The following is a 26,587-nucleotide window of genomic DNA, read 5'->3' as shown; positions in this document are numbered from 1 at the left end:
ACCGTCTCATAATAACACCAGATACGGGTGGATATATATATTTTTTTTATTTTGTATATAAAAAAAAAAAAAAAAAAAAAAAAGAATCCCTTCAAGCAGTTAATAGACTCACAGCAGCAGGGCTAGGGATATGTTCCTTGCCAGTGTAAGCTTCACATCCCATGGTCATGGATGTGGTCAGGCCACTAGTGCACAGCAGGGACATTCCTGCCCTGGTAGGGGCTGAGAAACAACCTCCACTTTGTGACTGATCCCAGTTCCTGTTGATGCTGCGAGTGCCTGGCCCAGTTGCTTTTTGCATGGAAACTGTTGGGGACCCCTTTACTCTGATCCCCTGCTAACCTTATGACAATTTATATTTTCTGTATGCATGCACTGTTATGCCTGGCCTGTGACACATGTCCTGTACTGCAAGACATGTCAGTCCTATTATGCACTTATCATTGACAATATACTTTTTTGTATTTATGACCAGTTACCTTCATGTGAACACCTGCAAACTCACAAGAACTCAAAATACACCAATTATTTTTAATAATGTTTTTGATAACATAATAATCAACAGAGTATGTGAGGCCTATGGACATGGACCACTGTATGTGTTTATTCCTATCACTGACTTCCATTTCATCAGTATTTTGCTGTATTTTTGCTTTATTAACACCTTCTTGTCCATGAGCCTCACGTACTCTGCTGATTAATAAGATATCAAGAACATTAATAAAAATAACTGGTGTATTTTGAGTCTGGGTGATGGCCAACAATATCAAGCAAATGCTGGAAAAGAAAGATAAGAGAGTTACAGTGTACACACCTAATAAGAAGGGAACATACAAATGTGAGAATTAAACCCATTGTCGGTATATACAGGTAAGACCGGTGTGCAATGTTAGCACCCCTTTTGTGGTGTCATTCCAAAGTGCAGTGGGTGTGAACATTTTATGTGAGAAAAAAACACATAAGCATTACCTTCGAAAATATATAAACATACATACGCCATTTCTAGAAAATATACTTTAAATGCCTTATTTAAGCATTCCATTGTTTGCCCAAAGTTTAAGAGGTTTTTAGTTTTATTTTTATTGCAGAACATCAAATGGAAGATATGAAGGGAGAAGACAGAATTGTTTGGAAGTCGTAGAATTAAAATGGCAGACAAAATGAAATTACTTTTTTAGTCCATGTCTTAATGACACACACAATTTTAAATGTGTTTTGAAAATGATGGGAATTACTTGAAATGTAACAGGTTGAAAGTGATAGGTATGCTTAATCACATGATGATTTAGGCTTAATCATATGATGCTTTAAATATAAGACTTAATGTCTGTGAATGTTGAGAAGTATAGAGAAGGGAAAATATTAGTGCATGCATTTCATTTCTAATATGCTTTTCCAGCGAAATGCATTTCTGCATGTTCTTCAGTATGAATCTGCTGATTTGCTTTCTGGCTAATATTAGGAAGGGTTGACAGGGCTAGAAAAGTATAAGACTTGTTCCTACTAGAAAGTCCTATCATGGAATTTGGAACTTGTGCCCAATATGGAATGTCAAAAACAAGTAGTCAGATCTTAGTATAATTAATGCTGTGGTGCTCATTTTTAAATGGTCAGTGGTTGTTCTATGACTGTTACAATAATGTTGCTTTTAATTAAAGAAAGTATAAAAAATCATGCATACTGTAGTTCAAGGAGACAGGACCTTGGTTGCCTAGTCTCCCATCTAAGTGTTTCTTCAGGCGATTGTTACTCTTTGCTGCAATGTCTTATGTGAAAGTTTGGTGATGTGCTTCATCAGATTTCCAAGATGTTTGTGTGCTGCTGCATTAGAAATTGCCACTGGGCTGAAAAGACAGACAAGTTTCTGGTGTACCAATACAAAATTTTAAAATCTCAGCAGAGTTTAAAGGCTCTACAAGTAATTTATTAAAACTTCCTTCGCTAGTTCTGACTGAGTGGGTAAACTGCATGGGAAACTGGGTGCCTGTGTAATCACCTATGCTAACAGCTTTAGGTATAACTGTGTGCTAATGGGTCTAAGTAATATAAACAAGGACAGAATATCCTTGTCAGAAAGACCAAGTTTCCTTGTCAGAAGGACAGAGTATCTTTCTCAGGAGTGACAGTGGGTTCTAATCAAATATAAAGAAATGGAAGAGAGAGGATTCCTTCATTGAGGATGTGAGTGACTCTACTTATAGCCGCAGATATATCCTTTTGGTATGAGAATGGGATTTTATAATGGGTGCCAGTACAACTGGTTTAAAAGAACCAGAGTATGGGATTCCAGGCAGGCATATGTTTAATACGTATGGAAGATACAGCTGTAATTATTTGGTAAAATGGTCTGAGTTCACTAAACAATTATAGTGTTTTACAGTTCCCAACAAAAGGTATTTCTGATATGAAAATTTTAGAAAATCTAAGAAATAAACTAACTAAAACAGAAGAGTAATAAGATATCAACCCCTTATTGGTCAGCTTTTATTGCCTGGCAATAAGAATCTAAAAATATGGAAAATGAATCTGCAGTTAGAAGTTTAAAATATAATTCAGCTAGATTAATGTTACAGCTGACGGCAACTAATAGAATGGTAACTACATTACGAAAATGTGAAGATGAGAAGTCCCATTCTTTAAATTATCAGTTACGCAGCCAGAATCATCAGATGATGACCGGCTTCCATTACTTTTTGCTCCCCCTCCAACTTACAACCCACCCAAGCCTCAAGAAACTGGCATTTCTCCCTCTCAGAGAGGGTAGGTGGAAGTGGCTTTTGCAGAAACAACTACTGCTTCCCCAGATACAGCCCAAGTTACTTTCAGTAATTTTAGTCACCCCTCTGGGTCAACGTCAGTCCTCACCAGAATACCTTCAGGCCAAATGTTAATGTGTATAGCTAATAAAGGAAAACAATTGTATCATACACATAAATATGGAACAAATTTAAATGTGAGAAAACTGAAAAGATTTTCTAATGAGTCAGTAAAAACTTTACTATATTCCAAATTATTATAGGCTGGGGGAAATATTAGTGGACATCCCATGCAAGGCAAGCTGCAGGAGAAGAGAAAGATTCTGACTCTTCTACTAATTCTGATATACCATCCACACAAATGCACCCTTGCAAGAAATACCAAACCATGCAGCTGTTAGAGATAGCAAGGTTGAACCTGCTATAAGAGTAGTATGACTATGGACTGTAGTGGATTTTCAAACCATTGTAGATTCTCTCCTTCCCATTTGGGCACATTCAACAAAACAAGTAAAAGTCTTAGAAAGACATGTACAGTTGCAAAACTCTACCATCGAAGACCGGAAAGTGGTATTAAAAGCTTCCACACCTCCTGACAATTTTATGAAAATATGGGATAAATCTATCATAATTGACAACATTCCGAAGCATGCAGATGATGGATTTCTAGCTGGCAAAAATAACATCTTAAAACCCATTACCACAGTTTGCCCCTACCCCATAACTAGGCAAGAATAAAGCTATTGTGCAGAAAGAAAATGAATCGGTGTATGTGTATTTTGAAAGAATGATATATACATATGAAGCCTTCTCTGGATATCCAGAACCTAAGGAAGGTGAGACAGCCAGTGGGTTACTAGCACCTTTTGTAGAAGGTTGGTTACCACCAAAACAGGAACAGACTAAAAAGGCTTGCTTAAATTGGCCTAGCTAATGCATCCATGCAATTGTAAAATCAGTCACAATATGTACCAGATAATATACTTAGGGAAGAAAATGAACAAAGGAAAAAGTTAGTAGATATTCAGTTCTAGCAGTTCAATACTGACTCCCGAGGGTGGGGAAGGGGAAGAAGAAATCGGTGGGGAAGAGGTAGATTCAGAGTCCTTCAGCAACCCTCAGGACAGTATCAACAAAATTATTATCCCCCTGATTCACCACTGTTACCACAAGGTGCACCATACTTGAATGCTTGTTTTAATTGTGGTCAAACTAGGCACTGGCAAAATTAATGTCCATTGTCTGGATGACAAGCAAACTCACCAAACATTCAAATACCACAGCAACCTGAAAGAAACCCTCCTGAATGGAACACTGTTTGGTATCAATGGTATGGCAGCAAACTTTTTAGGATAGTCATGAGCAGAAACCACAGTTATTTTCCTTGGTACTGATTGATCAAGATGCTTCTTTTATCTGTGCAAAATACATCTATGCCATTTCTGATTGACACAGGAGTTACTAGATCTATAATTACTTCAGTAAACTCCAACAACGTCTACTTTATCCAGAAACTAAATCTGTTTCTATTCAAATTGGTACACTAAAAGATCAGCATGTTTTTGCTGTAGGAAATTCAACTTCTTTAAATCTGTTACATAGAGATTTATTATGTAAACTTAGATGTACTGTTTATTGCACACCTGATGGTGTATTTTTAGATGTTCCTGATGAATCTTTAGGATTATATTCAAATACTATTTGTTCAGAAGATAACACCCTTTTTGCATTTATAAGATCACAGCAGAACGCAGAAAATGCTGGTATGGAGGAATTAAATACTACCTCTCCGTAGCTCTGGACTACCCATGACAATTAGGCAGAGCTCATAAAAGATGCAGAACATGTGTGTATAACAATAAAACCTTGTAAGCATCTGCCTATGGTAGTTCACTAACAGTTGTCGGTAGAAGCAGAGAAAGGAATTGAACCCATTATTTCTGCCTTGTTACAACAAGGTATCATTGTCCCAACTCACAGTCCTTGTAATACTCCTATTTTAAGAAACTGGGGTAAAACACATACTACTTTGTACAAGATTTACGTGCATTAAATGCTGTTGTAGTACCAACATTTCCAGTTGTTTCTAAGGCTACAATACTGAGTTCCATCCCTTCAGATGCCACCACTTTCCCACTGACAGATATTTCATCTGTCTTCCTTTCTATCCCTACACATCCATATAGTCAATATCTGTTTGCATTTACATACAGAGGGCAGTAGTATACTTGGACTAGATTACCACAAGGTTATGTGGAATCTCCCACCCTTTTCTCCAGAAAAATAAATAAACAATTAGACAAAATTAAGTTGCCTTGTGGGTCTACTTTAATTCAGTATGTAAAATGATTTGCTTTTAGCTTTAAGAATTGTGCATGGCTAAAACATGACATTATTTTTCTTTGACTCAGTTAGCAGAATTAGAACTTATGGTTAATAAAGATAAATTGAAGTTTTTGGAAATTGAAGGTTCAATACTTGAGACTTCTTATTTCAGAAGGCGCTAGACATTTTGGCTTCACGTATTGCTATGATCCCAACTGCACCATGCCCTACTACATTAAAATAACTATGAGATTTTCTTGGATTATCAGGTCACTGTCAACAATGGATTTCTAATTATGCAGAAGTAGTGAAAATTTTGTTAGAATTACTACAGAAAGATACCCTTGAACCTTTACCCTGGTAGGACTATCATTAACAAGCTTTTGTGCAATGGAAAATGTTACTTTTAAATACTGCATTTGGGTTGCCAAATTATTCTAAAAGTTTTTTTCTGTTCTGTAGTGAAATAAATAAAGAAGCATTAGAACTGTTAGCACAATGGAGAAATAACAGTTTTAGACCTGTTGCTTATTTTAGTACGCATCTTGATCTTGTAGCTGTAACCCTCCCTCACTGCCTTAAGGCAGAGGCCCCAATGGCAAAATAGTAGGCATGGCAGCTGCACTGCCTCTCAGGTACAAGACTTACATGGCAGTTCTCCCAGATTAGACTTGAAAGGCTTCCCTTACAGAATACAGATCTAATTGTTTTTGTAGATGGCTCCTGTGTTCAAAGAGAGGATGGTGAACTCACAGCAGCCTTTTCCGTTTGCACGCAAGACAAAATTTTGATAAGTGGACAATTACATGGAAATGTGCTGCTCAAGTAGCTGAGCTTGTCGCTGTAACTGCAGCCTGTAAAATTTGCAAGGATCAGTCAGTAACTACTATTACAGATTCCAGTTGTGCCGATGCAGTAGTTGATTATTTTGGTACAATTTGGAAAGGAAGGGGATATTTAACATCAACAAGGAGAGTTATTAAAAATGCAGTTTTTGTTAATGAACAGTAAAATTTTTTTTATTGCCAAGGGAGACTGCAGGGTAAAATGTACCGCACATAACACAGATGATTCCTTTGTTACAAAAAGTAACACTTTTGCAGATATGGTGGCAATTGAGGCTGCATTGTCTTATCCCGTTCAGGCTATATTTTTGCAGCAACTTAATGAAAAGAACAACTTTTCTTTATAGGAGTTATTGTCTTTCAAGATCAGACAGAGGACTCTGAGAGAAAGTGGATAAGCGGGCTACTGTTGTTCTCTGCTCCTTTTATGGTGTCATCCAGATGGTCAACTATTAGCTGCACTAAATTTTTTTAATCAGCTGGTAAAGTAAAAAATACTAACTGCCTTTACATTTGAGCAAAAATGTTTTTATAAAAATTTTCTACTGATTGATATGCCCCTCTTTTCAGAAGGTGCTGAATTTTTTTTAATTCTTGTGTAATTTGTTTAGAACATAATGTGTCTAAATCAGTACCTGCACATACTCAATCACTGAAAAAGCTTTGTGCACCCTTTTGATTTTTACAGTGTAACTTCACTGAACTTCCTGATGTACAAAAATTTTGTTATGGCCTTGTGATTGTTGACATTTTTTGCTGATAAGTAGACGTATATCTGTGTGTTAAGAATGATGTACAAGTGGTAACAAAATCACTAACTGAACTTATTCCTAGATTTGGTATTCCCTGTTGCATTCAGTCTGACCAGGGCTCCCATTTTACTACACAGATAACACAGGAACTTTGTAAGATTCTAAATGTTAAGCTACAATTCCACTGTCCCTACAGACTGCAGGCTTCTAAGAGAGTGGAAAGAGCACAGCGGACAGCTAAGATTAGATTAGCTAAAATTCATGAAGAAACTGGTCTTAAATGTCCAGAAGTATTGGTTTTAATTTTATTTAGTATTAGATGTAATTCCACTTCTGAGTCTACTAATTTGATAGACCAAGAACTGACTGCAATGCACAATGTGGGGCTACAGATCCACACGGCACTCAACTGTACTCTCACTTCAAAAGGGGGTATGTGCACACTCATCCAAACAGAGTGCTGTTTATTCCTCATAACACTAGTGCCATCTGAAGTCACCTAGAAATAATCCAAAAAGTCACTAACTATTCACATTTAAAGAATCTGATAATTCACAATGGGCATGGTTAACCAATGTTTTCTCTGGATAGAGAGGAGGGATTTTTAAATCTTTCCATGTTTATAGCTCTTATAATTATTATGTTAGGCATTCTTTTTACGGTTAAGTATGGACTTTAAAATTATTAGAATCCAGAAAGAATGTCACATTACAGATGCAGAAAAATGAATCATTACCACTGCCCACTATTAATACAAAAACATAGCATAGTAGAAAAAGAAAAAGTGTTGCAAGATTTTAGTAGCATATATGAAGCTCAGGGGAATATGAAAACAGACGCAGCAGAGAATGTACTACTGATGATGATTTACACTATTCAGATTGTGTTTTATTCCATCAAGACCTAAGCATCTTTTCACTGCCAGTATATTTTTGAAACAACTGCACAAAGATTGCTCATGTCAGGGACAGAAAGAAACAAGTGAAAAAATGTCTGCTAGTGTGAGAGTCTGTTCATCTCAAAATTCATACTTATTGTCCAGTCATAAAATTATTACGGTTTGAGTGATGTGTTACATCAGATGGGGGAATGTAAAGGGCAAGTAGAGAGAAGGTGAAATGTTAGCGTGTGCATTTCATTTCTAATACTCTGCAGCAAAATGCATTCCTGAATGTTCTAAAGTGTGAATCTGTTGCTTTGTTTCCTGTCTAATATTAGAGAGTGCTGGAATGATTAGAAAAGTATTAGAAGAGTATAAGATTTTTTCCTAGTACAAAGTTCTATTATGAAATTCAGAACGCATGCCTAATATGGAATGTCATAAACAAGTAGTCAGATCTTAGTTAGCAAAATGAATGCTGTATTATTCATTTTTAATCAGTCAGTGGTTGTCTATGACTACTACAATAGCATTACTTTTTATGAAAGAAAGTATAAAGAAAATCATGCATACTGTAGATCAATAAGACGGACCTTGATTTCCTAGTCTCCCACATTCATAGGTTCATAGGTATGTACTAGGCTAATGACCACCAAGGGCCTTTTTAAGCTTAGCCATGCATCCTAAATCTCTGACAACTTTTGGTACCCTTGACAGGTATAAGTAGGGGCTTGGGAGATGAAACATTTACAAGTAGGGGCCTGGGAGATGAACCATGAACCATTTACAGGCTGCCTGTATCCATTAGAAACATAGGTGTCAAACCAGAAATATATTTCCTGTGTCCCATGCAACTGTCTAAGACACACCTGAATTGAGTTAGGGAGGAACTCTGTTTCACATGGATGGGGACTGTTCCAGAGAAGGGGTAGTCTCTGTAATACATACCTGAATCTCCAGCAGGTCCTGTTTATATCACAGGCATAGATTAAATCTTTAGAACAGGTAATTCTGGTGCTGTTTATTTTGCAGATATGTACGAGGTCCAACAGGGTGGGGCCTGAAAATTCCTTGTATGTCAGGCATACATCTCCTCTCAACAGCCTGTAGGAGACAGAATACAGGCATACAGCCTTGAGGTGGTCAGAATAGGACATGTTACTTACACCCTGTATTCTTTTAGTGAGGAACCTCTGTGGACATTACAATTGTTGGATGTGCCTTGTATATATAAAAGGAGGCAGTGTACTCAATGATAAGTCTGATGAATGCTGAATGCAGTGGAACAATGGCCTCCTTGGAGTTAGATGCCATACCTTTGTTTATAAGTTGCACAACACAGAATGATTTCCTCCTTACTGTAAATAAGTGCTGGTCAAAGGCTAGATTACTGTCTACTTGTATCCCAAATCCCTATTAGGTCAGCTGTTATGGTGTGTTGTCAATATGATAGTTACCAGGGGAGGATGTCTTCCCAAAGGATTTCTTGACATCTAGTTTTACTCCATGGCTCTGACACCAGTTATTTGTCTGTGTCAGCCCATCCTAGTGAACATTTGTGTTGGTGAGGGATTCTATGACTGTTCCTAATTTGCAATCATCTGCAAATTTTGTCAGGCAGAAGCCACTGGCCTTGACTTCAAATAAGTAAATGCCAAAAAGGAGCAGTCCCAGGACTGATCTCTGAGGGAATCTGCTTGTGACTGGCCTCTTTGTAGAGGTGGACTCCCCAGTTGTAACTTCCTAGGTTCTGTCTGTAAGCCAGCTAGCTATCCACTGGGTGACATAAAGGTTTATACCTAACCTCTTGAGTTTGTCAATAATGCCACAGTGGGGTGTTGCGTCAAATGGCTTGGTCAGGTCAAGGTAGGCAGTTTGAACTGTACATGTTTCTCTGCGCAGTGAAGGAGACTGTTATTCGCTGCTGAACTGTCTCATGTGACAGTTATTTAGTACCTTAACATGTCTTGAATTTTAACAGTCTGAATTCTTGACTATTACATTTGTTGAAAGAAAGCACTTACTGGTCTGTGTGGTTTTATGCATTAAAAGACATTTATCCTGCGATTACATGCACAGAGTTTTGATTTCTTTGTTTGGAAGTACCATGCTGACTGCTTTACAATTTTTGTTTGTTAATTTCTGTAAACATTTCCCCTTCCTCTGTTACTACTGTCTTGGATCCTTCCTTCATAATTCCAAATGCCATTCTCTTTTATTTTTTTGCTGTCATAAACAAGTGGCTAAAGCCTTCACAGCCCTAGGGGCAACCATCTGTTAAAACTCTCTGAAAATGTTCCACAACACCCATTTTCTCTCACCATCTTCCCTTTGTGCTGACTTTCCTGTAGCTCCTCTACTACTAGCACTTTCCTTCTCAGTTGCAAGGCTCGTTTAATCCCTTCTCACACTTCTGTTATTTTTTTAACTCCAGCACTTGTTCCAATATTTTATTCTGTATTCTAGAGCTTAACTCCATTTTTATGTAATCCCATCTTGTTTCTGTTTCATTCTGACAAGCATAGTTAAGGTTATCAGTTTGCTTTTAAACTAATGAAAAACTTCCTTGCAGTTTAACCAGCTAACAAGAGCTTCCAGTGTTATTCCCTACCACTGACTTACTTATGGCCACTTGCATTTGCAATGGAGCATGGTATGAAAAAAAGCAGCAGACTCACCACTAACTTTTTTTATGTTCCCTCAAAAAGTAAACTCTGTCAGTTCTTGATCAACTATCCCATTTGTGACTATAATAAGTGAATCTTGTTTCCCCTGCCATAGCACCCCTTAGTTTCCAACCATCTACCAAACCCAATATTTGTAGTCGTTTCTTTTATGTTTACTTTTTTTTTATATAATTTTGTTTACTTCTACCCTTACTCACCCCCCTGTTTCCCATAGTCATGTTCTAGTCTCAGACTGTTATAAGTATGCCTTCATATGCTTGCATGATCTTAGATAAAACATTCCTTATCATATATGCCTTTGCACCCAATGGTATATACACACCTGTAATTGAGAATCTACATCCTTTAATTGTCCCTTTCCATATTAGCAGACATCCATCCCCAGCCTTGTATCTCTGTCATGAATTCTTCCTCATTTTGTTATTAATAACATCCCATCCTCCTCCAGCTTTTTATAGGAATCACATGCTTCAAAAAGGAGATCCTCCTTTCTTTCAACTTTCTTATGCTCACCCTCTGACATATGTGTCTCCTGCAGTATTGCCAGATCCACTTCCTGTCTTTCTAGATGCTCTTCGTTTTGACTGGATTTATCAACCCGTTAACTTTCCAAGACCAGATGTTCAGATTTCATTAGACTTTAGTCAGCGTTCTTACTCTGTTAATACTTTCCCCGATGTGTTTCATCCCATTCGATTTTCATTTCCCTTATTAACCTGATCACCATGGCTCACTTCCCAGACTCCCCTTTTATAATCTAATATTTTCTGGCTAATATTCCGATCTAGCTCTGGGAATCCATGTTCCCCCTACAGATAACTCTCCTGAGTAATTATATACATCTTTAAGTTCAACCATGGATAGGCCATTACCCCTTACACTGAGTTCTACCCCTAAACAGGAGAATTTGCCTATTTGGCTCTTTCGGGCGTGCTTCCCTGTCTTCATGGTACACTCCTGCTTTTTTTTCTTTTCACCAACTGCCTTATTAACTCATTTTGGGTAGTTTCTATCTAGCTCTTTTTCCCCCTTCTGATCTCAGTAAGTAACCTGCATATATACTCAAATTGCTCCCAACTTTAATCCACCCCTACCTGTCTAAAATTCAGAAAAAAAAAACTTTCTTTCCTGTTCTCTCTTCTTTTTCTTCTAACTCTGCCCTTGTATCTGTACCGATAGCCATCTTGTTTACATGCCCATTGAATCTGCCCTTGAGAACAACCCTCACTTATTTCTGATCAAATACAAAAAGGCTGCCTTTAATCTATAATAATATGTTTCCTCCCAGCTAATGTTTACATACCTTCTGTTCTTTTTATAAATCTCCATTTTTTTATTGCACAGGGCTCTTCCTTACAAGTTATTCTCCCCTTTCCCTGTTGCAGCCATCGTGTTTGCACATAACATCCTGGGCCCTACAATTTCTGTAATCCAAACATACAAGTACATTAACTAAAGGATAAAAAAAGAAGAAACAAGTAAGTTGTCCTTCTGCCTATTTTATGTTACAAAAACTCCTCCCAACCATAATGCAACTCATACTCTTTTTAGACTCCAGTCTTTAAACCACTGCTTTGTGGTATTAGCTCATTATGTTCACTTGCAGCCAATCAAAACCTTACTAAAATCTGCCAATCTGTTCTAGCTCTCCTAAAATACTGCACTGTTAATATATCATACCAAATGTCATCTGGTAGTAGATGAGGTGTCAAAATCTGTAGTGAACAAGACAGTTGGTATGCTGCATATATTATTAAACAAGCTACTAAATAAAACATGTACTTTACAAAGTCAGCCATCAAAGCCATTAATTATGCATATACTGCATCAAATATCTATCTGAAGAAATTAGGGTTTCGGTGATTATTAATCTAAAAGCATTTCGGTAAAAAACATTATATCACAGTCCATGAATATTGAGGCTTTCCTGTATCAGTTCTCAATTGCCCTCTGCTCTTGTCTTGCTCTTATTATTTCTGCTCCATCATTGAGTTTTTGGTATTTCTTAAACAAAGGAAGACCACTCTATTTGTAAATTCTGTCCGTCTAGGAACTCTTTGTTCTTCAGTGCTTTGGCTATTGTTAATACTCATTTGCATTCTATTTTGCTGTTAGCTTCATCTGATAACCACCAGTTCACATCAGCCAAATCACTGCTGGGTACAGCATCTTGAACTTTATTCCTTTTATTTTTGCCAGTCTTTGCAATGGGATAAAAGAGGCACTGCTTCTTCTTCTTGTATGCACCAAATAGTCTTGATCAATGAAAAAGTACAGAGATGTAAGTAAACTTATAACAACAGATGTTCAGACGATCGCTACAGTAGTAGCCTTAGCTATATGGGTTACATCCTACAAAGGATATAACAGCTGGCCAGCTTCCAAAGTTTCAGGGTACCTTCTCCATACTCAAGCCATTAGTCAGCCTAAAATGAGCTGACTAAAAGAGAGGCTTGGTCACAAAGCCCTTCAGAGCTTTCATACCAACTGACAGAGGGAGGTTAAGCCTCGAATGGACATTGCTAGGAACAAGAAAAAGTACATGTCCATACCCTGGTATAAAAAAAAACATCCCATAAAACAAGGCAGATGGAGGGAGGTAGTGGCTAGTGCAGCAGTGATCATTCGAACATCTACTATTATGGTAAGTTTACTTATACAACTGTACTATATTCATTATATTGACCACTGCTGCAGTAGGCTAAGGTATGTGGACAGATTAACAAAGCTTAGAACAACTGGGAGGTAGAAGGAGAATGGTCAGATTAACAAAGCTTAGAACAACTGGGAGGTAGAAGGAGAATGGTCCAGGAGCCTCTGGAGAATGGTCCTAGAAAAGCTTGACCTAGACCAGGAGAAGGAATCTAGCTATGTTGTCCTTTGTAAAAGTATGTACAGCAGACCAAGTTGCTGTTTCGAGTATACTTCTAAAGTCCAACCTTTTCCAAAAAGCCGCAGATGAATCCAAAACAATTTTAGTGTGTGCCATGACCCTGCCAGGCAAAGTTTTGTTGTTGTTGTAGGAATAACAATGGGTAATTGCCTGAGACAACTATTTGGATATAGTATGCTTTGACACAGATTGTTCTTTCTTCTTAGCTTCACAAGAAATGGACAACTGATCAGAAGTTGCAAAACATTTTTTTTTGTCTAGGTAGTACCCAAATTGATTTTGAATATCCAAGGTATGAAGTATCTATCATTTTTGATTTCAGGAAAGAACACAGGAAGATGGCTGGTTTGGCTTAAAGTAAACTTGGATAAAGCTTTAGGTATAAAAGGGCTGGTTCTCAAAGAAACTCGATCTCTGTGGAAAATGAAATAAGGCTGACCCACCATAAGAGCTTGCAACTCAGATTTTCTTCTTGCAAAAGTCAGAACAATCAGTAAAAATGTCTTCCATCTTAAGAACCTCAAGTTAGCTAGATGAACTGGTTCAAATGGAGCAAGTATTAGCTTCTTTAACGCAAAATGAAGATCCTAAGGAGAAGCCACGAGTTTTCATGGAGGCCTCTTATGCAATATCCCTTTTAAAACACTTGGACATGAGAATGTCTTGTAAGAGGAGGATCCACAGGCAGACAGGCCTGAAATAGCCCACAAATTAACCTTGAAAGAGAAATAAAGACAAGCCAAAGGAAAGTAATTCAAGCAGATATTGTAAAACCAGATAAACACTAGCCCTGAATGTGTGCTGGTCATATTGTCAGCACCTAAAGGAAAACCTTTTCCATTTGCTCATATATGATTTCCTAGCTGGTGGTTTTCTTGCCTCCATTAGTACCTGCTGCATGTCCTCGGAAACAGGTGTCTAAAAGGTAATATTTCCCTATTATCCAGGCGGTCAGTTGAAGTTGTTTTGGGCTCGGGATGTATCAAACACCCTTGTTTTTCTTTGAGTACATCCAGTCTGTGAGAAGGCTTGTGATAACTGTACCTGGCCAATTCAAAAAGAAGGGAGTCACTACAATGATTTTGGGGTATTCCTTCTAAACTTCAGGAATACCCTTGGGATATCAGTGGAAAGAGTGGAAAAGCATACAGGTCCAAGGAAAAGAAAAGGTATCTATATTCCAGGCCTTCGTGCATTAAGTCCTGGAACAGAATTTTTCCAGTTGATTGTTTAGAGAGGAGGCAAAAAGGTCTACCCCAGGAATTCTTCACAGATGGATCAAATCTTGGAAGAGTCCCTGATTCAATCTCCATTCATGAGTGTCTATACTGTTCAGCTTGTCTGTCACACAATTTCTCTCTGACAAAAGAAAATGTCTGTAGAGTGAGATTGTGCTGTAATGCTATATTCCATGCTGCATACAAGGTAAGTTATGGCTCCCTCTAGCTTATTGATGTACCACATTACTGTGGTATTGTCCGTAACAAGTTGAAGTGGTCCTGGGGACTAAAGGTGATTCAGAGAGTTGAGTGCCTTGATAAGGGCAATCATCTCTTTTAAATTTATGTGCTTGTGTCTGTCTTTGTTGTCACAGATACCTTGTATTTTTATCCTCCTTGACACTGCTCCCCAGGTAAAATCTGAGGAATCTGTGGTGACTGACAGCTTTGGAGCAGGTGGGGAGAAGAGGAACCCCTGGATTCAGGTACATTTGATATCTCCGCCAAGTGATTTCTCTTCTCACATATCCTAGAACTGGAATCTGAAAAGACAGTGAGTGTTGGTACTGGGACCGATAAGACTTCAGATGCCATTGTTTGTATCTTTCTCATGCGGAATCTTGTCGGAGGTACTATGAGAACCATAGATGCCATGAGACATGGAATTCTGAGGTATTCCCTCATAATAAAAGAGTCTGAGTGGAAACCCCCTGAAACAGATGAAAATATAGATCTATTTTTCCAGTGGAAGAAAAGCTTTTTGTACTGACGTGTCTGGCAGACACCACAGGAACACAATCCAGGGGTTGGGGGTGGCCTAATGGTTGAGGTGTTTGCCTTACAAACACAAGGTGCAGGGTTTGAGTCTCACAAGGGATATTCGTCTAGGCTTAAAGTGGCTTGCAAGGGCAGTTAGCCTAGTACTAATCTATGAATCTATGAATCCAGTGTAATGGAGTTAAAAATACTTTTGAATGTTCTCTTGGGATCCCAGTCTGCAAAGATCTCTCACCCAACTGTGAAATTTCTGACTCTTTGAAAAAGACTTGACAGAGATAAGCTAGTCACTACCAAAAGAAAAAACAAACTTGAAATCAAATGAATAGACAAATGGCTCCGGCTCACAGCAACAAAAGGGTTTACTGAAGTAAAGCGCTTTTCGTCTCTTACACAATCACAGAGACTTCTTCAGACCAGTAAAAACATTACACAAAAGTTGAAACTCATTTTTAAAAAATTCTGTATATACAAAGAACCAATCAGCGATCTTCTTTGCAATAATGCAGCAAGCTCACTTAACTACCGAACAACAGCGCATTCAGAGAAACAAGCAGTCAATAAAAACCTTTTCTTTGATGTTCAATTTCACTGACAGTTCAAATGTTTCAAATTCCTAATTGAATACATTCTACAAAATAATATATAGTTATAAAATGCACAAAATTACATATAATAAAAGCATAAAATTATAAATTATGTTAATAGAAAATAAACTGTAACCTGTCACTAACAGCAAATATATAAAAACATATGTAAATAAATAAACTAGTAACTTATCACAGTTAGAAACACTCATAAAAAAAGGAACAGTTTGAGTTATTTCAACAAGCTCTTCAATTTTAAAATACATGCCAGGCAGGTAATTTCATTTAATCCAGGGATACTATAGGAATTCAACCTAAATTGCCAGATTAATTCCCTTTTCTCCAAAGTTAACTGGAATGGACCACCTTTATGGTCAGTAGTTACTTGATCAATCACTCTAAAAGTAAAACTGTGGTCGGGGTTCTCATTACAGTGTCTAGCCAGGGCATTGTTCTCACTCCTTTTTCTAATGTTGTAAATGTGTTCATATACCCTGTCACGAAGCCTTCTGTCTGACTTTCCTACATAGAAGGCTGGGCATAACTGGCACACTGCCAGGTATACCACAGCCATCGATTTACAGTTAAATCTACTCTGTACCTTAAAATCACACCCCCAATAGTAAAATTTGAACCAGTGACAATAAAGTTACAGTAGTTACAACGTTCACATGTGAACATACCTTTTGTCTTGTTACTGTTCATACCTCTTGCCTCAATGAAATCCTTCAAGTTTATACCTTTCCTAAAAATAAAATTAGGGCAACTACCCAATTTAACTGAAAGGTCACCATCACTTAGAATAATGTTCCAATTTCTGCAAAGGATTCCTTTCAAAAGGCTAGCTTCTATACGGTACGAGGTAATGAAACTCCTCACAAATCTGTTGTCATGATTACTAGTTGCCCCTAAGGTACCTTCAGCTACTGCACTAGGGTTTACTAAAGGATACAAATTAACCGAACCAAAATTACCTGCCTGGCATGTATTTTAAAATTGAGGAGCTTGTTGAGATAACTCAAACTGTTCCTTTTTTCTTATGAGTGTTTCTAACTGTGATAAGTTACTAGTTTTATTTATTTACATATGTTTTTATATATTTGCTGTTAGTGACAGGTTACAATTTATTTTCTATTAACATAACCTTGATAATTTTATGCTTTTATTATATGTAATTTTGTGCATTTTGTAACTATATATTATTTTGTAGAATGCATTCAATTAGGAATTTGAAACATTTGAACTGTCAGTGAAACTGAACATCAAAGTAAAGGTTTTATTGACTGCTTGTTTTTCTGAACACGCTGTTGTTCGGTAGTTAAGTGAGCTTGCTGCATTTTTGCTAAGAAGATCGCTGATTGGCTCTTTCTATATGCAGAACCTTTTAAAAATGAGTTTCAACTTTGTGTAATGTTTTTACTGGTCTGAAGAAGTCTTCATGATTGTGTACGAGACGAAAAGCGCTTTACTTGAATAAACCCTTTTGTTGCTGTGAGCCTGAGCCATTTGTCTATTCATTTGTTTTCAAGTTTGTTTTTTTTTCTTTTGGTAGTGTTTCGTTTTTCTTTGGCATGGCTTCTGGCTCGGGGAGCAGAAACACTGACAATGACCTGGAAGTGATTACTGACACACCTTTGGGCGAGGAAGACAGTTCGGTGAGCTTGAGGAGTTTCTGATTTCTACTATGAACAACAGGCTTAATACACTGATGGCATGTTTGGATTGTTTTTCTCAACAAGGGGCTGTGGTTCGACCAAAGGGCAGCCCTTTACAAAACTCTGTTGCTACCTCTAGTGATTTGATGAGCTTTCCTAGTGTAAACGACCGTTTAATTGGTATTTCTTCTAGTGAGTGCAGCAGGCTGAGTGCTAATATAAACACTAACACCAGTGGGATGTCAACAAACGACAATTCTAGGGACAATACTGTCAAGCTTATTGGTCTCCCTGACGTGGACATTTGGCTCCATAAGCAACCTTTTTTTGGGAAGGCAGGAACAGGTGAAGGACAGGGTGTACTGGCTGGGGTAAGTGTCCCTATTGCTTCGAAGCTTAAAGAACTTGAAAGTAAATCTTTTAAAGCTAAAAAATTACAGTTGGAGATTAAATACTTTGAGGAGTATAAAAAGGAAGGTGTGGTTCCTAAGGGGTTACATTCTTGGCAATACCCCTCAGGTTTGGAAGAGAACACACCATTTTCTTCTGACTTAATTGACATGTTTAACAGGCATGGTTTTGAGTTAATGGATACCATGTGTAGGCACTATAAATTCACAGTGGATAGGCTCCCTAAAGAGATCTCTGTCTTAAACTCTGAAATTGTGTCACACTGTGACTTTTCAAGATATCAGTATGAATACAAGAGAGTTTTCTCTTCTATTGAACAACAACTTATGAAAAATAGTGAAATTAAAATGAAGAAATTGAGGAGGGATATAAACGATTATAAAAATGGTGCAGCTTACCCGAAGCCACCACTCTCTCAAGGCAATAACTTTTCTGGTCAAAAGGCTGATGTCGCTGTGATGGTTAGTAATCATGGCGATTCTGTTATTGAGGAACAGCAGAGGGGAATAGTGGCTGATGACCCGACGAATGATTGTATAAATAGTGGCTCCCAGCGGGGTACTGAACACCAGGCTAATGATAGAAGCACTGGTTTCTCTCAAGGGAACGTAGTTCGAGAGCAGGGGTTTTTTTGTACAAGGGTCAGAACCATCGCAGGAAGTACAACACCAGGGGGAAGGGGACCATGATGGTGTTGAACAACTCCAACAGACGAAACCCATGATAATGGTCAACACTGCTGGTGATTTTAAAATCTATAATTTTTCTAATTATGAGATTGAATCTGAACTTTGTGACATTTTCAGCAAAGGTTTGACCTTTGTTCCCTCTAACCATTTCAGGTTGGCTGAGACGCTAATTGACCTGAAGTTGTACACTCATAAATTGACTTTAGCTGTCCTTTTTGGTAACAATTGTGAAATGAGTAACCGATTAAGGGTGGCTAGTACCTTCAATCCTCCATTGGACCTGGTCATCTCTTTGTTTGAACACATGTGTGAGTATGACTTTAGGACTCTGCATAATCGACGGAACAAACTTGACTTTAAAAATCTGTCAATGAGGGAGGACAGAGCTTTGCATGATCTTAAAACAATACTTATCAGAGTTTTAAAACCTGACAAAGGTGGTGGACTGCTAATTATGGATAATGTGGACTACATATCCAGATTGAATACGGTCCCTGATGGTGGGACTTATGAAGTGTCTAGTTTAAACTAACTTAACGTGGCCTACAGGAGGATTAACTCCTTTATCAATGATTTCTTTATTGAAGGTTTAATTGACCTAGATACCTTTAATTATTTGTCTATTTTGCACCCTACGATTCCATCACTATTCGGTTTACCGAAAATTCACAAAAATTTGGTAGACCCCCCCCCCCCAATGAGAGCACTAGTTAATACTAGGTCTTTGGTTACATACTCTTGTGCTAAATATGTTGACTCCCTTTTAAAAAAGTTTGTTGTTAAGGAAAAGCAAATATGTAAGGACTCATGGGCCTTTTTAACAGCTCTGGAAAATTTTGGTTACCAAGATGATATTCTGTTTATGACCATTGATGTGGTTGACCTTTACTTTTCGATTCCCCACACTGTGGGGATTGAAATGGTAGTTGATAGGTTATTATCACATGGACCCACTAACTTGGAGGTTAGACTATTTCAGGAATTGATGGACATAATTTTAAGTAACAATTATGTTACTTTTGACAACATTATTTATAGACAGATCGTGGGTGTAGCTATAGGTTTCCCTTGTGGTGGGAGCTATGCAAACTTGGTAATGGCGCAGTGAGAGTCTCAGACTATTTCTGGTAACAGCAGGTTTACAGACAAAGTGGGGTTTTATATGCGATTTTTGTTTGATGCCTTTTTAATGTTTAACGGGTCTGAGGCTGAGGCACATGAATTTGTCGAATTTTTGAACATCAGTACATCTTATGTTGTTCATAGGGATCGCATTTGTTATTTAAATGTTGACCTGAGAAAGGATAGGACAAAACACTGTTTTGTAGCTCATATACATCGCAAGGCTACATATTCTAACACTATGTTGCATTATACCAGCTGTCACCCTTTGCACCAAAAAAGATCGGTATTGAAGGGCCAGCTGGTTAGAGCGGCCAGAATGACCAGTGACAAAGTGGTCTTTATTGAAGAATGTGAGACTTTAAAGGTAATGTTTACTAGTCGTGGTTACCCCACTGAACTTGTTGATTAGATACATGAGGTGCAGCACAAGAGGATTACTGGGTTTTATAGACCTATTCTTTCAGGTAGTTTGGGTACAGTACATATGAACTCCGTTCATGACCGTTCGGTTAATTTGTACCCTTTAGCAAACCCTAGTACAGTAGCTGAAGGTACCGTAGGGGCAACTAGTAATCATGACAACAGATTTGTGAGGAGTTTCATTACCACGTACAGTCTAGAAGCTAGCCTTTTGAAAGGAATCCTTTGTAGGAATTGGAACATTATTCTAAGTGATGGTGACCTTTCAGTTAAATTGGGTAGTTGCCATAATTTTATTTTTAGGAAAGGTATAAACTTGAAGGATTTCATTGAGGCAATAGGTATGAACAGTAACAAGACAAAAGGTACGTTCAAATGTGAATGTTGTAACTACTGTAGGTTTATTGCCATGGGTTCAAATTTTACTATTGGGGGGCCGTGATTTTAAGGTACAGGGTAGAGTTAACTGTGAATCGAGGGCTGTAGTATACCTTGCACTGTGCCAGTTATGCCCAGCCTTCTATGTAGGAAAGACAGACAGAAGGCTTCGTGACAGGGTATATGAACACATTTACAACATTAGAAAAAGGAGTGAGAACAATGCGCTGGCTAGACACTGTAATGAGAACCCCGACCACAGTTTTACTTTTAGAGTGATTGATCAAGAACTACTGACCATAAGGGTGGTCCATTCCAGTTAATTCTGGAGAAAAGGGAATTAATCTGGCAACTTAGGTTGAATTCCTATAGTATCCCTGGATTAAATGAAATTACCTGCCTGGCATGTATTTTAAAATTGAGGAGCTTGTTGAGATAACTCAAACTGTTCCTTTTTTCTTATGAGTGCTTCTAACTGTGATAAGTTACTAGTTTTATTTATTTACATATGTTTTTATATATTTGCTGTTAGTGACAGGTTACAATTTATTTTCTATTAACATAACCTTTATAATTTTATGCTTTTATTATATGTAATTTTGTGCACTTTGTAACTATATATTATTTTGTAGAATGTATTCAATTAGGAATTTGAAACATTTGAACTATCAATTAAATTGATCATCAAAGAAAAGGTTTTTATCGACTGCTTGTTTCTCTGAACATGTTGTTCGGTAGTTAAGTGAGCTTGCTGATCGCTGATTGGTTCTTTGTATATGCAGAACCTTTTAAAAACGAGTTTCATCTTTTGTGTAATGTTTTTACTGGTCTGAAGAAGTCTCCATGATGGTGTACGAGACGAAAAGTGCTTTACTTGAATAAACCCTTTTGTTGCTGTGAGCCTGAGCCATTTGTCTAAAGATAAACTAGTCATCAATATGGAAAATGGAACATCCTGTAGCCTGCAACGGGCCCGAACAGGAGCTAAACACTTTGTGAAGACTCTTGGAGCAATGAATAACCCAAAAGATAAGGAAGATAATTGATAATGTGGTCCAAACACATAAAATTTCTCAAACATCGGAAGTTTGGACAAACAGGAACATGATAAGCATCTTTTAAATCTAAGGTTACCAAAAAATTCAAATAAGAAAAAAAGGGTAACCATTTGTGAAATTAAAGCATTCTGAACATGGGCACTATCACATACAGTTTCAGAAAATAAAGGTCCAGGACTGGTCTCCAAGAATTTTCTTTCTTTGGCACCAAAAACATTCTTGAATAAATACATTTTCCTAACTGGAAAGGTGGAACTGTTTCTATTGCCTTAGACACAGAGTACTGTAGGACAGGAGGGACCAGAGGGGGTTTGGTCAGGTGGATGGGGAATAATTCTCTGAAATGGAGGAATTTCTTCCCATGGCCATCTGGAACCATGCTGAATCAGCTTCAAAACCCATCTGTCTGAAACAATCTGTATCCAAAGAGAAAAGTGGAGAGTCATACTTTCTGAAAGATAAGGGACTGCCAGTGTGTGTGTGTGTGTGTGTGTGTGTGTGTGTGTGTGTGTGTGTGTCTCTCTCTCTCTGTAGGTCACATAAATAGTCATTTTGCCTTATTTGACTGGCATTTGTTCTGTGGGAGTGGTTCCTGCTTTCTTTTTGTAACCTCACTCCCGTTGTTTTTTAAACTGCTATTTAAGTGCATTTTGTTAAGATTATTTCTATTGTTTCTTGCCAAAACTGAATGAGGCAGCAGAAAATCCCTTGGAAATTTTGAAGAAGGGCAGAAAAATCTGAGAGATTCCCTGTATCAGCTTACCCTGTCATCACATCTTTTAAAACCTCTCTAGCAGTGGGTCCAAAAACTAAATCTCTACACGAAGGAGAATTTAAAATTGTGTTGTTTTTTTTTGTTTGTTTTTTTTTACATCTTCTGTAAGGTTCTGAGAAAAATTTAAAATGTCATTTTTTTACATCTTCTGGGAGGTTCTGAGAACACAGCCAGACAAACCTCTTCAAAATAATACCAGTGGCGACAGCCCTGGATGTGGTATCTGGTGTTACATACACACTTAAACAATGAATTGTGACTTGAGGAATTGAATAAACTAAATCACACAAAGCAGATTTTTCCTGACAGGAGGGAACTGCAGATAAAATGTCCCTCATACTTTCAAAATCAGTCAGAATAAGCTTAAGCATATAATCCTGACAATTCAAAAGTCTAAACATTAAAGTTGTAGACGCATACACTTTTTTCCCCAAAGATTATCAATTGTCTTACCATCCTTCTCAGAATGGAAAGCACTGGAATAAACAAAATGCTTGTTAGAAGCTTGATTAACTAAAGCTATACCCAGTCTCTTTGAAAAACCATGAAAGGGGAGCTACCATGAGTGCCTGAAGGGTAACAGGCACGAACAGAACAGTTTCCAAGTAGAATGCTGCAGAGAAGAAACCGCAGGCTCAAATGGTGACCAAGTCAACTTTTCAAGAACAAAATTAAAGTCCCAAGAAAGAGGATTAGGCTTTCTTGTGTGTGTGTGTGTGGGGGGGGGGGGGATTCTAGTATGAAGGAAGCCTTTCAGAAATTGTTTTACTTTGAATTTAAAATAAATGGGTGGATTCAAGGACAGGAAACCAGAGATGGCTGACAAATGAACTTTAACAGATCAGAATTGAACAGCTCTTACAAACAAGAACGTACAGTGGGAATATCCACAGAAACAGGGCCCAGTTCAAGTTTGCAACACCAAACAGAAAATCTTTTCCACTTAGCTACATAAGATTTTCTAGTAGTAGGTTTTCTGGTCTCCTGCAAAACCAAAGGGATTTCCTCAGAAAATTTGTATCTAAAAGGAATCAAAACCCTATGACCCAAAAAAATCAAATATGCTCCTGCGTCAGTAAATATGGGTGAATGAGGGATCCCTTGTCCTCTGTGAGAAGATCCATCTTGTGAGGTAACTTGTGATGACTGGCCCTGGCCAGAGGAAACAGAAGGAGGAACCACTGTCGCCTGGGCCAAAAGGGAGTCATCAACAAGATTTTAGGCCTGTCCCACATGATCTTGTGCAGGACTGTTGGTAAAAGAGAAAGAAGGGGATAAGCATACAGAAATATCCCCTTCCTGGAAAAAGTCATGGCATCTACTTTCCAAGCCAGAGGACTTGGCACTCTGGAATAGAACCCAGGAAGTTAACTGTTGAGAGGGTGATAAAAAAAATCTACTTGAGGAGTACTGCACCGATGAACAATGTCCAGCAAAACCTCTCAGTGAATTATCCATTCATAAGGATCTGTCCTGGACCTGCTCAGACCGCCTGCCACTAGATCGCACTCTGAAGGAATATAGACTGCCTGAAGGGTTAGATGTTGGTGACTCACAAAATCCCAACCCTGAAAAGCCAGTCTGCAAAGAAGGTATGCTTATGTGCCCCCTTGTTTATTTATGTAGTACATAACCATGGCATTGTCTGTGAAGATTCTCAAAAGACCTGAGACTCAGAGTACAAAGCATGAAAAGCCAAAATCAGAGCTCTCATCTCTTTGATGATATGGTCCTTCAGTTGTGGGAAGGCCAAACTCCCTGAACCCCGACACCTTTGGAAGAAGCTCCCCAACCCTGACTTGAAGCATCTATATATAGGTCCTCAGTGGGCAAAGGAACCTGGAAAGATAGGCCAGAATTCAGGGAAATGTGATTAACCCACTGGAGGAACCAGAGTTTGAGGAAAGGCAAAACAGGGATGAGAAAGTCCAGAGGTTAACATAGTTGAGTCCAGTTTGAGGTACCACTGAAACTTCTTAATGTGGGATCTGATGAAGGGGGCATAGGAATGGTAGATGCCATGAACCCTAGAGGTAGAATAAATTGTCTTGCGGGCACCTATAAAAGAGGAAGATGAAGAAGAGACTGGAAACATACAGTCAAAGAAAGGACCTTGGGAAGAGGAAGGAAAGCCAGCACTGGCAAGGTCTGAATCTTGCAACCCAGAAAAACTTGTTCTAGGCACGGGGTCAGAAAAGACATCTTGAGATTCAAATTGAGCACCACACTATGCAGCAGGATCATAGTATATTCAAGATCCTGAAGCAGAAACTGCTGAAAAGGGGCTTAAATAAGAAGGTTGTCCAAATAAGGAAAATTTTGAAGACCCTGACATCTGCAGAAGGCCATCACCAGGGCCAGACCATTGGTAAAGAGAATCAGAGCCAAGGAAAGACCAAAAGGCAAAGTAGAGAACTGATAATATGATCAGGAAACAGAGAAATGTAAACATTTCCTGAAGACAGGGTGCATAGGAATGCGAAGGTAGGCATCCTTCAGATCAAGAGAAACCAGGAAGCCTAAGGAAGCAACAGAGGAAACAGACACTGGAGAGACAACCTCCTGATTGCAGAAACATTTATACACGTGTTGAGAAAGGAGAGATCCAGAATGGGCCTCCAAGAACCCTCTTTTCTGGAAACCAGGAACATTCTGGAATAAAACCCCTTGCCCTGCTGAGAGGGTGGAACAGACTGAATGGTTCCTTGCACCAAGAGGTCTTGAAGAATCAAAGGAAAGTGAGGAAGATGTCAAAGAGGAGCTTGGGAATGCCTGAAAAAGATGGAATGGATTTCCATACTCTGAAGTAACCTTAGGATGGAAAGTACCAAGGAATCTGCGGTGATGTTGCCAAACTGGAAAAGGCAGAGCCAGTCTGAGAGAAGAGGACTATGTCCAAGAGACAGAAGTGGTTGAATGTCAAACAGAAGCAGATTTGTCAGGAAAAGGCTTTTGACCCTTCGTACCTAGGGAAGGCTTATCAGGATAAACCCTCTTAGAAGATCTCTTACCCCTGGAAAGCTGTCTTTGTTGTCTACCCACAAAGGAAAATTTAGAAGGGTAATTATTCTGAAATTTAAAAACAGGAGAAAAAAAGATCTGTTTAAGATCCCGCATGACCTTTTCCTTATCCTGCAGGGTGTTGAAGAGTTCATCTGCAGCACAACCAAACAGATTCTGGTTATCTAAGGGAGACTCCAGTTACATCACCTTAATGTCTTCATGGAGGGATTCCAAAGTCAGCCAGGAACATCTCCTCATAACAGACCCTGATGCAGCTGCCCTGGAAGAGAGATCAGCAGCATCATAGGAGAATTTGATGGAGCGGTGAGCTATCTGGAAAGCAGAGATCAGAAGGGAAATGGCAGAAGACTTAGCTTTGGAATCTGGCCTATCAGACAAAAAAAACCCAAGTTGAGAAAGAAGAGCCAGTATATAACTTGTCATATGGGTCTAGTCGTTCACGGCCCTGAAAGCTAATGTGGCAGATGCATAAACTGTTTTCCCCATACTTGTCCACAGCTCTACTGTCCTTGTCAGATGACAAAAGTTTGAAAGAGGACAGCATCTTAGAAGGTTTATCTTTAGCCAGAGAGAAAAAGCAGAGTCAGAAGAAGGGCTTTTATGTAAAAACCTTTTAGCCTCAAGTACTTTGTAGAACCTGTCAGGTTTCTTCATAGTAGGTTGCTGGGAGTCAGGAGCATGGGAAGCAGAAAAAAGGAGTCCAAGAGGCCATCCAACACTGAAGGCACTGCAGAAGGCCAAGGTTAAGTCAATCTGCAAGAGGTCATAACAGCTCTTCTGGATATCAGAAATATGAGAACAGTCCACTTAAAATGTTCCATCATGTAAACAAATGTGCTCCCAAAAGATAACTCTTCAATGGGAGAACCAGGGAAAAGGGAATCGTTTTCATCAAACCCAAGAGCAAAAGGGGAATGAATCTAAGAAGAGCAGACTAAGGACCCTTCCCCAGAATCCAACTCCACATCCTCTTCAGATAAATCAGAATCTCAAGGACATTTAGAAGGGGTACAAGACCCAGGAATAGATGACGGAACAGACAGTACCATAAGACACTTCATAGTCATAAGGGTTTTGAAAATACCCTTAGTGAAGTCCTTGCATTCTCTGCATGGGTCCTTAGCCACAAGAGCCACGTCTGTTTTTTTTTTCCTTTTTCAAAGGAACATTAGCCCTGACAAACTGTGGCGGTTCAGACCCCTGCCTGCCTTCAACACGAACCAGGAACCTCTTCCCTGAAAAGATTCTGGGGAATCCCCTTAGGCCCCTCTGAAATAATCAGCTGCTGTTCCCCCTCTTTGTCTGCAGCAGATGTAGGGACAGCTTTAGT

The 26,587-nt window shown here is 38.5% G+C and overlaps 1 protein-coding gene across 3 annotated transcripts in view; it reads right to left on the bottom strand.

Moving 5' to 3' along the window:
- Positions 1-26,587, bottom strand: part of LOC122802621 (cyclic AMP receptor-like protein A) — a 3,720,933-nt gene that overhangs the window by 3,601,891 nt on the left and 92,455 nt on the right. The gene's annotated exons all lie outside the window — the stretch shown is intronic.

Source organism: Protopterus annectens, chromosome 5.part0 (genome assembly GCF_019279795.1).
Source record: "Protopterus annectens isolate FY-2018-M chromosome 5.part0, PAN1.0, whole genome shotgun sequence".
NCBI lineage: Eukaryota > Metazoa > Chordata > Ceratodontiformes > Protopteridae > Protopterus > Protopterus annectens.
The sequence above is the reverse complement of the archived record's forward strand: the minus strand, read 5'-3'. Positions and strand labels throughout refer to the sequence as shown.